We start from the raw sequence: 12,649 nt of genomic DNA on the forward strand, positions 1-12,649 counted from the left end.
GGGAAGTCGACCGTTGGAATTGTGTTGATGCAAATTTGCAGGGACATTAATCGCATCCTGCTCAGAAGAACTGTGCCTCCGGGTAACATGCATGACATTGTGGATGGCTTTGCACAAATGGGTTTCCCTAATTGCGGCAGGGCGATAGATGGCACACATATTCCAATTCTAGCACCAGCCCACCTAACCTCCGAGTATGTTAATCGGAAGGGGTATTTCTCTATGGTTCTCCAGGCGCTTGTGGATCACCGTGGGCATTTCATTGACATTAATGCAGGCTGGCCTGGAAAGGTGCTTGACGGACGCATCTTTTGGAATACTGGCCTGTTCAGGAAGCTGCAAGCTGGGACTTTTTTCCCAGACCAGAAGATCACCGTAGCGGAAGTCAAATTGCCCATTGTAATCCTTGGAGACCCCACTTACCCTTTAATGCCATGGCTCATGAAACCCTACACAGGGAGCCTTGACAGCAGCAAGGAGCAGTTCAACAACAGGCTGAGCCAGTGCAGAATGAGCGTGGAGTGTGCTTTCGGCCGTTTAAAGGGCCGCTGGCGCTCTCTGTATGGGAAGCTGGACCTGGCCGATGACAGTATCCCCGCGGTTATATCCGCGTGCTGTATCCTCCATAACATTTGTGAAGGGAAGGGTGAACGAATCACTCAGGCATGGAACTCGGAGGTTCAACACCTGGAGGCTGAATTTGAACAGCCAGAGAGCAGGGCTATTAGAGGGGCCCAGTGCGGGGCTGCAAGGATTAGGGATGACTTGAGGGAGCAATTTAAGGCTGAAAGCCACCAGTAATGTCTGGTGCCCTGCTCGGGAGTGAAGTGCAGTGGTTCCAATGTTAGTAGGAATCTGTGTTTGCTACGCTGACTTGCAGTGCCTGTTTCTTTCCTGGGCTAAGGTATCTTTTACTTTATGCAATAATAAAGAATGTTTTCAAAGCCAAAAAATCCATTTATTGAAAAGAAAATTCATTTATTAAAAAGAAACACAACTGCTTGGGAAACAGAAATGGCAAGGGGGTGGGGTGGGGAACAGTATAATCACAGATTTGTGTATGTCCTGGTATCATACTCAGCCTCCCTGTCTGGAGTGCTTTGCAATGAGTGCTGCACTTCAGGATGGCTATACTGCATGGTGATGGGGGTTGAGTGCCGTGGGTAAGGGTCGTAGTTTTCAGGACTGGGTGGTGAAGCTACAGGTATTGGAGGCAGCTGGTGGCAGTAAGAACCCGGATGTTGGGGAAAGTGGGTTGGAGTGACATGGGGGCACAAGGGAAAGAGTTTTGGGACAAGAGCTGCAGGGGGGGTCGGGCACAGTAGCGTTCTGTCTGCATGGCTACGAGCGCCTGGATTGAGTCCGCTTGGCGCTCCATTATGCTTATCAGCTGATCGGTGCCTCGTTGCTGGAGCACCGCGCTTTTGTGCCGACACTCCTCATTCTGCTGACGGATTCTCCTTTCACTGTCCTGCCACTCCTGCACTTTTCGATTTTCATTACTTGAATGCTGCATAACTTCATGCAACATGTCTTCCTTGCTTCTCCATGGCCTCTTTGGAGTCTTTCGTCCAGGAATAACACACACGGCTGAGATCTCAAGGTTGCATCTCTAAAGGCAAAATGCAACACTTAACAGAGGCATCATTGTTCACACCAGACAAGGGCAAGCACAGTCTACACAATAGCATAATTTGCCCATCCCAAAGCAAGCGCACATAACCCACAGCAGCCCCAAAATGGTGAGTAAGGACAGGGTCAAGCGTGACTGATTGTTTCACGGCTGTACTGTCCTCTGGGTTTCTGTGCCTTGGGGAGAGCCAACAGTGGCAGGGGGCCCCTGTACTGAACACTGTCCCCACATTTTCCACAGGAGTTCGTCCTGGAAGATATCTCGCTGCTGAGAGTCACCTGGGAAGCAAGGGAGGGTCTTCTGCTGCAATGTGGATTCCGCCCTGGCTCATATGCAGCTTGCCTGTGTGAAGCAATGGTCCCCCACCCCACACGGCACAGGGGCATGGATAAATTAGCCTGACTGGGACAAGGAATACAGTGGCTCTCCCGAGAAACCTGCGCAAGCGCATTGCCCAAGTTCTAGATGAGACCTTTGAAGAGATCACTGAGGCTGATTACCATGATGTGAGAGAGCACATCAACGCCCTATTCCACATCTAGGCATGCGTGCAGCCCTAACCCTCCTCGCCCCAAGAGCCCGCACTGAATAACTTCCTTCCCAAAATAAAAGCTGCTTACCGGGAACCTCCTCTGGTGTTTGTGCTTCCCTAAGCACCGGCCGCCATGACTGGCTACCTTCCTCCTGGCTTGAGAACAGCTCCTGGCTGCATGCATCTAGGGATTCTGGGGTGTCTTCCTCTGCCTGAACACCCTCGCTCCTGCTTTCCTCCTCCTCCTCCTCCTGCCTTTTTGAACTGGGCTCTGAAGTGTCCATGGTGGTACACGGAGTGGAGGTGGGGTCGCCCCCAAGTATCTCGTCCAGCTCTTTGTAGAAACGGCAGGTCACAGGGGCAGCACCAGAGCGGCTGTTTGCCTCGCAGGCTTTGCGGTAGGCATTCCGCAGCTCCTTCACTTTAACCCTGCAATGCAGTGCGTCCCAGTCATGGCCCCTTTTCATCATGTCCCTTGATATCTGCCCGAAGGTATCGTAATTCCTATGGCTGGAGCGCAGCTGGGACTGGACAGCTTCCTCCCCCCAAACACTGATGAGGTCCAGGACCTCGCCATTGCTCCATACTGGTGATCGCCTGGCGCGTGGGGCCATGGTCGTCTGGAAAGATTCACTGAGAGCACTCCACGCCTTGCTGAGCAAACAGGAAGGGGATTTTCAAAATTCCCAGAGAATTTAAAGGGCAGGTTTGATGGTTGGTCACCTGAGGACAGGGCAGTAGAGTTCAAAGTGATGACCAGAGTGGCTAGAACAGGCATTGTGGGACACTTCTGGAGGCTGATCAGAGCGCATTAATTGACTAGGGCGTCCACACTGGCACCGCGGCGCTACAGTGGGGGCGCAGCAAATGTTATTCCACTCGCCGAGGTGGAGTACCAGCAGCGCTCTAGCTGCGGAGACAGAGTGCTCTACGTGCCTTGCCAGTGCCTTGCCAGTGTGGATGGGTAGTGAGCTAGGGCTTTTTTATTGTGCGGTAACTCACAAGTGTAGCCAAGCCCTTACTTGGTGCTGAGAGTATAACCTCTATATGGCTCACCTGAGACCAATATCTCTATGATAGTCTCATGTGGAGACTTGTACCATTTCTCTATAAAAACTCTGTACTATCCTTATTCAATTTTATAGACATCGTGGACTCTATAATCAACCCTGAAAGATGGAATGTTTCTTGAGGGGATAGACAAAACAGAATAATATATTTACAGCCGAACAACTGTATCCAATCCAGAAGACCCTGAAATCTAGAATACAATGTTAGATTAGATATGGGTTTGGACCATGCAGCTATTATTATGCTCTCATAGGAAATGAGAGGATTTTAATGCCTATATAGCCTATGCAAATTCAGTGGGTCAAAAAATTCCTAGAATTTTTTTGACAAAAAAAAAGGGGGAGGCATTTTGTTAAAAATTTCATAAACAAACAAAACCCAACATCTGTTTTCTGATCAGTTCTGTATGCAGTTATTATAACACCTGCATAGGCCAAAGCATACTAACCAGTTTGCATAAACCTTATCTAATAACTCGAAAAATCTAATCACCAAATCAGAAATAGTCAAAAGTGCCTGTATTTATCGAGGCAAGAGATTAAACCTGATTTTGAGGTCTCAAAAAGTGAGAGAAATTAGAATAATTTACTTTTCAAGCTCTCTCATTTTACCTCATGCTTTCAAAACAAAAAAAAACACAAAATGCAGACTCCTCTGATAGTGGACCATGCATGTGGCCTTCCAGGTAAATGGCTGAGTTTTGATGAAGCACGACATCAACACTGAGCACAGACTGGAAGGTCTTCAGAGGCAGGCACAGTGTCTTTACCCACTATATAAAATGCACCATGCACATCCGTGGTTCTACAAACAAACATTAGATACAATGAACTATTCCACAAATATATAAACAACTGTTTTATAAATCTATTACAGGCTTTCATACATTATTAATTTGATTACCAGCATCAGGGACACAGCTACTCTTGGTGATATGAGAGCCAGTTGTTCCCATCCCAGTGGAAGGACAACTTGCCCCACCCTCAGTTTAAATATCAGAGACGCTGATTCAAGTTATTCAGAGAGAGCAGAAAAACAGGATATGTAACTGTATAAAGGCCACAGTTAAATGATGCTGTGATGTCTTGAAGCAAAGAGATTGCAATGAGCATTTGCACTGAGAGAAGAAGATAAGGGTTATCTAGTAACTCAGAAATTTTATTGTGATTAGATATTATCAGTATTCTCTACTTGCCCACAGAACTTGGAAATTACTTCGCCACATAAATGTTAGTATTTTCAACCTTAACATACCACTTTGAGTCATATCACTTCTTAATAAATCATTCCTCACACCAGCTTGAACTATTTTACTACATTAAATGAAAAGTGTTGAGCCAAGTTTGGTCCAAAATGTTGGCCCTGACTTTACAATACTTTCAAGCTGCATTCTAATGTAGCGGATGGGGCAGCTACAGAGAGGCAGTGATCCTTGGCCATCTGGCCTCAGGTTCAGTGGAAGTTAGAGCAGCTGGGGGCCTACTTTAGCTTCTGCTACTGCAGTTGATGCCAGAGAGGACTTGGAGCACTTTGGGTTCCACCATGCTCCCTCCTGCCACCCTGCCAACATGCACGGGTCAGATGGCATAGTTACACAGCACAAAGTGAACTTGAAGGATCAGAGAATCCAGCCACTGAGATTTTCAGAAATAAGCTTTTATAAAATATAAGACCAAGAGAAATGCTTCCTTGAATTTCCTTTACATTTCAACCAAGTCTTTTTTAAAAAACCAAAACAAATAAACATGCACTCTGTTTTTTGCATAGCTGCAGTATTCTAGTCTAAGTTACATTGACTAGAAATAAAAGTAGAACTGACTAACGTGTGTTCATTGTCCAAGATGGGAACAATGCAAAAAGTAATCAGACAGCATACATGGTGAAAAGTTCAATAAATATTTTGTTAAAAATATTTTTTTTAAATTAAGCCTTTTTAATTTCAGCAACAGAGAACCAGAGTCATACAAACAATACCATTTAAATAACAGCACTTAGGTCTTATCTAGCACTTTTCAAGTCTCAAAGCACTTTACAAAGGAAGTATCATTATCTGCATTTTACAGATGGGGAAACTGAGGCACTTAGATACAAAGTGACTTGCCCAAGGTCACTCAGCAAACCAGTGGCAGAGCTGGGTATAGTTACTTCCAAGCCAGTCCTAGCTTTATCCACTAGGCCACACTGCCTCCATTTAGTTGACAAAGTATTAGCAGCAAATCATATGAAAGTTATCATCAACATATGGTATTTTAGTTATAACACAAACAAAACATTAAAAAAAATCTAATATTAAAAACCATATCCTTGGCCTCACTACATCTCCTTTGACCAATTCCAGCACTACAAAGCAGACTTAAAACACCTACCTGGACAGCTGAGGATTCCTCCATAGGGAATCCTCTAGCAGTACTCAAGACATGTTGCTGGCTCTATGCCACTTCCCCCCTCACAGCCCAGAACCTGGAGGGTATACTGGGAGTGAGGACCAAGTCCTGTTGTTCTCCAACAATCCTTAGCTGCCAGAACAGCCCCGTGGGGCCTGTTGGAGGTAGGTGCAAATTAAAGCACCTCTGAGGCTGCTCTAATTTGTGAGGGGCTGAAATAGCCCAACTTTGGGAGAGTGTAAAAGCAGCATAAAGTCCTCTTTCCCCCCATCTACATTTTAGGTTCTGCCTTGAGCAGAACTTGGCCAGGTGTCTAGCCCTGACCGTACAATAGCTAATCATGTGAAGAACTAGAAAAAAAAAAAGAGAAAAGAAAAGAGCTGTCTATACAGTGCATATCTGGACAGAGGTAACAATGACTAATGAGGTAATGGTCCTGAGTCTTCTCTGGAGTATCTCAATCTCTGAGACCCACATGTCCAATAAACTATTGGTCACTGTGTCCCAGATACACTAATAAAGAATGGCCAAAGCGATAGCCGGGCAAGTTATATATCCATAAATCTAACTATTACTGTTCTCTTTAGAAGAATAACTTTATACAACCAACAACAGTGGCTTAGAATAGGATTATTACAATTTTAATAACTTTTTAAAAAAGTGAACCTGGCAATGTCCCTTTAGACATAATGAATTTCCTAACAGTTTTCAAACGTATAACCTACCCAATGTCCAGTATCGATTTTTAAAATGTAATATGAAAAATTATATGACAGATATTTGGCATTTACATTCTCTAGCAATCTCCCTGATCACCAACATAAGGTTCAGAAAAAGGCGGTACAGCATGGGGTGAATCCATAACTTCTGCTTCTTTTCATACTTCTGAATTGTCACCATGTACCTTGTCATCACCAGGCAGTGTCATCATGTTTAAATAAACCAAGTTAGGGCTTACCTGCAACTAGTTGATTTGATAGTGAACATGACTTGTTCTTGTCTGTATTGACCAGGCAATACTGGTCAACATCATGATATCTAACTGATTAGTAAAAATAATATTTATATTTCCTAGGGAAGACAAACTATAAGAGAGCTGTGTGTTTAGCCAGACCCTATTTTCTTAATTGGGATGTTGATTATGAAGCCTGGCAATGACAATTTACATGTTGACATTAACTGTTTCACTGCTAGCCATTTAAGGCATGATCCCAGCACCACTGAAGTGAATGGGAACAGGAACCGGACTTTAACCAGAAACATCCAGCTAATGAGTTGCCCAGTGCACTTGGATATAATAGATGGTTAGAGAGATGAAAAATACTTGTATCATTTTATTCATCCTCTGAGGCTGCTGCAAGATTGTTCCTTGCAGTATCGGGATGTAGACAACTTTGTTTTATTTGGGGTTGGGGGAGTGGGGCTAGAGCTAGTAATAAAATAATAACTGTTGAATAGGGTTTCAATGAGCAGTTTGGTTCCATAACTAAATTTATCCATTTTTAATAAAGGGAGCTAGAAGAACTTCTGTTCCAAAGTCAGTGTTTCCTTTATTTATTAATGCAATCTCTAGCTTCTCCAGTGCTTTGTTCGGTTTAGTTTTAAATGGTGTCAGTTATGGAGCTTCAACCACTTCCCTTGGAGACCGGTTCACAGTCTGACAGATCTCACTGTTAGGAAGTTTATCCTGATTTTTGCGGCCTATATTTTTCTTTTCTTAACGTCATGACACAGCTATCTATAGCTCAAGGCTCTAAGGGTATGTCTGCACTGCAGTTAAAAACCCACAGCTGGCCCGTGCCCGCTGACTTGGGTTCATGGGGCTTGACCCAAGGGGCTGTTTAATTGCAGTGTAGATGTTTGGGCTCGGGCTGGAGCCCAGGCTCTAGGACCCTATGAGGTGGGAGGGTTCCAGAGATCAGGCTGCAGCCCAAACCCAAACATCTACACCTCAATTAAACAGCCTCTTAGCCCCAGTCAGCTGGCACAGGCCAGCCCTGGGTGTTTAACTGCAGCATAGATATATCCTAAGTGAGCAGCTAGAGATGTGGGGAAGGACAGCCACAGCAGCCAGCAGAAGAGATGGAGGAAGCAGGCTGAGAGGGAGCCACGAAGGAAGAAAGAACAGAAAATAGGGGCCACCAACCATAAGAGAAGTGGAGAAATGGGAAGTGAGGCAGCAGTCATGACAGCAGATAGGAAGCCTCAAGGCAAGAGAACAAGAAAGCAAAGCAGCAGCCTTCAAAGCAGGAGCTAATGTAGGGACTATGAAAGTGGGGGGAGGGGATAGCAGCTAACAGGATTTGGGGCAAGGGAAGCCTTAGAGAGGTGAGGAAAGGAACTTCCAAGAATGATGGCAAAGGAAAAGCAGTGGGCCTCACCCTCAGTAGTAATAGGGGAACCACCCAATGAAGAGAGTTCCACCACTCTTTCCCTCATGTTTTGTGTCTGTTTACACCATAGGCAAATTTGTCTCCAGAGTTTACAGACTGTTTCTAGAACTCTTATTTTAAAAATAAAATGCCTTCAGGGAAAGAAAACTTGAAATTTAAAGACAATTATAATACTAACAATCTGTGGATGTTAGGAATTAGGTAAATTTGAAATTGACAATTCACAGCTGGAAATAATGCTGAATACAAAATTTTGTCCATTCCCTCATCCCCCTCAGTTTCTTTCTCAATGGATAAGACAGTCTATATCTTGGATCCTCCCTATGAAGCTATACAGGAACTGGTGGCCTTCCTAATCAGAATCTGGAGCTATACTGATTATTCATTTTTTCATTTACTTCTTTGGTCAAAAGGGACTGTACTCTGTCTGAAATGAGACTGGAAAAAAATATAGCTGCCAAATGCGCCTGTGTGTGATGCTCCCTGACATGCTACATAGCGTGCAATTAAAGAGATGGAAATTTGAACTCTAAACATATATTTTCAAATAATGGAGCACAAACTGCTCAAGACTTCAAATCACCACCTCGGAATCGGTCTGTTTAAATACTGCATGCACCTGTTGCTTAAAGATTCAAGGATGAAATAATTCAAGACTAATATCTCAAAAAATAAAAATCTGAAATCCTATCATTTTAAAAAAAAATTCTTTGGGACCTTTTATGATCTGATAAATAAACCTTTGTGGCTCCTTGTTTGTGAAATCATCTCAACAGCTGATTTTGAATTAGATGACAACTTAGTAGAGAAATGTTTTTTTCACAAAAAAATTGTTGACATACATATTCAGTTTATGTTGGTCGTTTTATTTGTGTGTCCCCCCCAACAAAGAGTGGACCCATGAGATCTTGATTAATGATACTGATTGTGTTATTTTTCAGAGTAGCAGTCGTGTTAGCCTGTATCCGCAATAAGAAAAGGAGTACTTGTGGCACCTTAGAGACTAACAAATTTATTTGAGCATAAGCTTTCATGAGCTACAGCTCACTTCATCGGATGCTGTAGCTCACGAAAGCTTATGCTCAAATAAATTTGTTAGTCTCTAAGGTGCCACAAGTACTCCTTTTCTTTTTGATTGTGTTTCTCTGTCTCATTTCTCTTTTGTGTGGTTGAAGATTAACTTTAGAATTCCTTTTAGTGACAAATTATCTCCATAGTTATCATTATGGTTCTATGGAGTTATTATAAATAAAATATAAAATCAAAAAGCACTGAGAATGACCCTATTGTAATTATATGTGCTGAAAGAAATGGTATAAAGGTGGCAACCTGGGACAATGGGGGAGGAGGAGGGGATTGTTAATGAGCCTGATGGCACCATGGATTAGAACTTTTACCTCTGGAGACCTGGATGCAAAGCCTGATTTAGAACACAAATGAATTTGATGAATTCATCCTAGTCCCTGTTGGGGAGTTATGCACATGTTAAAAAAACACCATCCATTAAAGGATGCTGACATCCTCCAAACCTAGAAAATAGAAACACTAAATACAGCATGAAAACGTAGAGCAAGCAGCAGCTAAGGCCTTGGATACACTTGTGAGTTGGACTGCATTAAATCAGCCCCGGGCGCTCTGAGGTGTCCACACTGTCCTGAGGTGTCCACACTGGCAAGGCACAGAGCGCGCCCGGACTCCGCAGCTGGATACTCCTGGTAATCCACCTCCATAAGAAGCATAAAGCTTGCTGCGCCCCGGCTGGAGCACCGCGGCGGTAGTGTAGATGCCCTGGTCTATTAATGCACTCTGATCGGCCTCCGTGAAGTGGCCCTCAGTGCCTGTTCTAGCCACTCTGGTCATCACTTTGAACTCTATTGCCCTGCCCTCAGGTGACCAACCATCAGACTTGCCCTTTAAATTCTCTGGGAATTTTGAAATTCCCCTTCCAGTTTGCTCAGCCAGGCGTGGAGTGCTCTCAGCGAATCTTTACAGGTGACCATGCCTCCACACGCCAGGCAATCCCCAGTATGGAGCAATGGCGAGGTCCTGGACCTCATCAGTGTTTGGGGGGAGGAAGCTGTCCAGTCCCAGCTGCGTTTCAGCAGTAGGAATTACGATACCTTCGGGCAGATATCAAGGGACATGATGGAAAGGGGCTATGACTGGGACGCACTGCATTGCAGGGTTAAAGTGAAGGAGCTGTGGAATGCCTACCACAAAGCCTGCGAGGCATACCACTGCTCCGGTGCTGCCGCTGCGACCCACCATTTCTATGAAGAGCTGGACGCGATACTTGGGGGTGACCCCACCTCCACTCCGAGTACCACCATGGACACTTCAGAGGCCGTAGCAGCCCAGAGTTCAACAAGGCAGGAGGAGGAAAGTGGGAGCGAGGGTGCTGAGGAGGACAGGGGCGCAGAGCCAGAGGACGGCCCGGGGGGGGGACCATTGCTGCACACAGGCAAGCAGCATAAGGGCCAGGACAGAAGCCGCACTGTAGTAGAAGACCCTCCCTTGCTTCCCAGGTGACCCTCAGCAGCAAGATATCTTCCAGGATGAACTCCTGTGGAAAACGTGGGGACAGTTTTCGGTACAGGGGCCCCCTGCAGCTGTTGGCTCTCCCCAAGGCACAGAACCCCAGGGGACAGTACGGACCTGAAACAATCAGTCCCCCTTGCCCCTGTGCTTACTCACCATTTCAGGGCTCTTGTGGGTTGTGTGTGCTCGCTTTGGGACAGGCACTTTCTGGTATTGTGTGCACTGTGCTTGTCTTTAAGTTTGGCCGAATCATTGCTCTGTCTAGTGTGAACAATGCTGCCTCTGTTAAGTGTTGCATTTTGGCTTTGCAGATGCAACCTTGAGATCCCAGCAGTCCTTGTTATCAATGGCTGAAAGGCTGCAAAGAATCAGGAAGTGTCCACGAAGAAGCAAGGACCTTTTGCATGAAGTCATGCAGCAGTCCCTTACTGAAAATCAAAAAGTACAGGAGTGGCGGGAGACTGAAAGGAGCTCCGCCAGCAGAATACGGATCGCCAGCACCAAAGCACGGAGCAGCTCCTAAGCATTATGGAGCACCAAGCGGACTCGATGCAGGTGCTCATAGCACTTCAGAGGAAGCAGATCCGCCTCCCCCTCTCCTCCCCCCCACGCAGCCCTTGTCTCAAAACTCTTTCCCTTGTGCCCCCATGTCACTGCCAACCCACCTCCCCCAACATCAGGTTTCTTATCGCCACCAGCTGCCTCCAACACCTTTAGCTTCATCACCCAGCCCTGAAAAGTAGGACCCTTACCCACTGCACTCAACCCCCATCACCTTGCATTTTAGCCAGCCTGAAGTACAGAATTGGAAAATGCGTCCCATCTATCACCCCTCCACAGTTAGGGAAACCCATTTGTGCAAAGCCATCCACAATGTCATGCACATTGCCCAGAGTCATGGTTCTTCTGAGCAGGATGCGATTAATGGCCCTGCAAACTTACATCAACACAATTCCAGTGGTCGACTTCCCCACTCCAAACTGGTTAGCGACCGATCGGTAACTGTCTGGAGTTGCCAGCTTCCAGATTGCAATAGCCACCTGCTTCTCCACTGTCAGGGCAGCTCTCAATCTCGTGTCCTTGCGCCGCAGGGCTGGGGGTGAGCTCAGCACACAGTCCCCCGAAAGTGGCTGTTCTCATCCGAAAGTTCTCCAGCCACTGCTCCTCATCCCAGACTTGCATGACGATGTGATCCCACCACTCAGTGCTTGTTTCCCGAGCCCAAAAGCAGCGTTTCACTGTGGTGAGCACGTCTGTGAATGCCAGAAGCAATCTTGTGTCATATGCGTTATGCAAGTCGATATCATCGTCGATACCTTACAAGTTCGGGCTCCATTCCTGCAGACCAAAAGGGAAGACCAGAGCGCGCAGTACAGAAACTGTTGAAAGATGGGGCCAAGTGTGGACAGAAGCACAGGGATTGCTGGGATGCGAAACAATGCATCACGGGGCATTGGGACAGGACCCAGGATGCCCTGCAGCCTCCCTCCCCCTTCCCACAAGCCACAGTGCCAGAATGGGAAGAGGTGCTGTGTGGGATAGCTGCCCACAATGCACCGCTCCCAATGCCGCTGCAAGTGCCGCAAATGTGGCCACGCCACTGCGCTTGCACCTGACAGTGTGAACACATGGCAGCACTTTCCCTGCTGCGGTCTCTGAGGGCTGGTTTAATTAACAGCGCTCTACATCTGCATGTGTAGCCATGCCCTAAGCTAACAAGGAGATGCAACGTAGATTGCTATCCTACCGCCGGTTCTTTTACTTTTCTTTTCACGTTTAGTCTTGTTCTGGTATTTATTCTGGTGATGCCGTAAGTCACAGAGATATGTAATAAAGTGTTAGGTAGTGTATAGTTTGCTAAGTGATATGAAAATGGAGTTGTGGCTCTTCCTGTAATTGCAATTTATTTACCTCAAAAGACCTGTGTAAACTCCAGCCTACTGTTTTCAAAGCATAGCTTGCTTCAATAAAACAACTGTTTACAAAACAAACCAACCCACAGATCCACCACCCAGTTTGACACAATGGATAGCTCAGTGGTTTGAGCATTGGCCTGCTAAACCCAGGGTTGTTAGTTCAATCCTTGAGGGGGCCATTT

The 12,649-nt window shown here is 45.8% G+C and overlaps 1 long non-coding RNA gene across 1 annotated transcript; it reads right to left on the reverse strand.

The window, feature by feature from the left end:
* Nucleotides 1-936: 936 nt before the first annotated feature.
* Nucleotides 937-12,109, reverse strand: LOC142070813 (uncharacterized). The gene is made up of 2 exons (XR_012666738.1): nucleotides 11,494-12,109; nucleotides 937-1,612 (listed from the first exon to the last, which is right to left on the reverse strand). It is a non-coding gene; the product is annotated as an uncharacterized LOC142070813 (long non-coding RNA).
* Between the last annotated feature and the right edge of the window lie 540 nt (nucleotides 12,110-12,649).

The sequence above is a fragment of the Caretta caretta genome, chromosome 2 (assembly GCF_965140235.1).
Source record: "Caretta caretta isolate rCarCar2 chromosome 2, rCarCar1.hap1, whole genome shotgun sequence".
Taxonomy (NCBI): Eukaryota; Metazoa; Chordata; order Testudines; family Cheloniidae; genus Caretta; species Caretta caretta.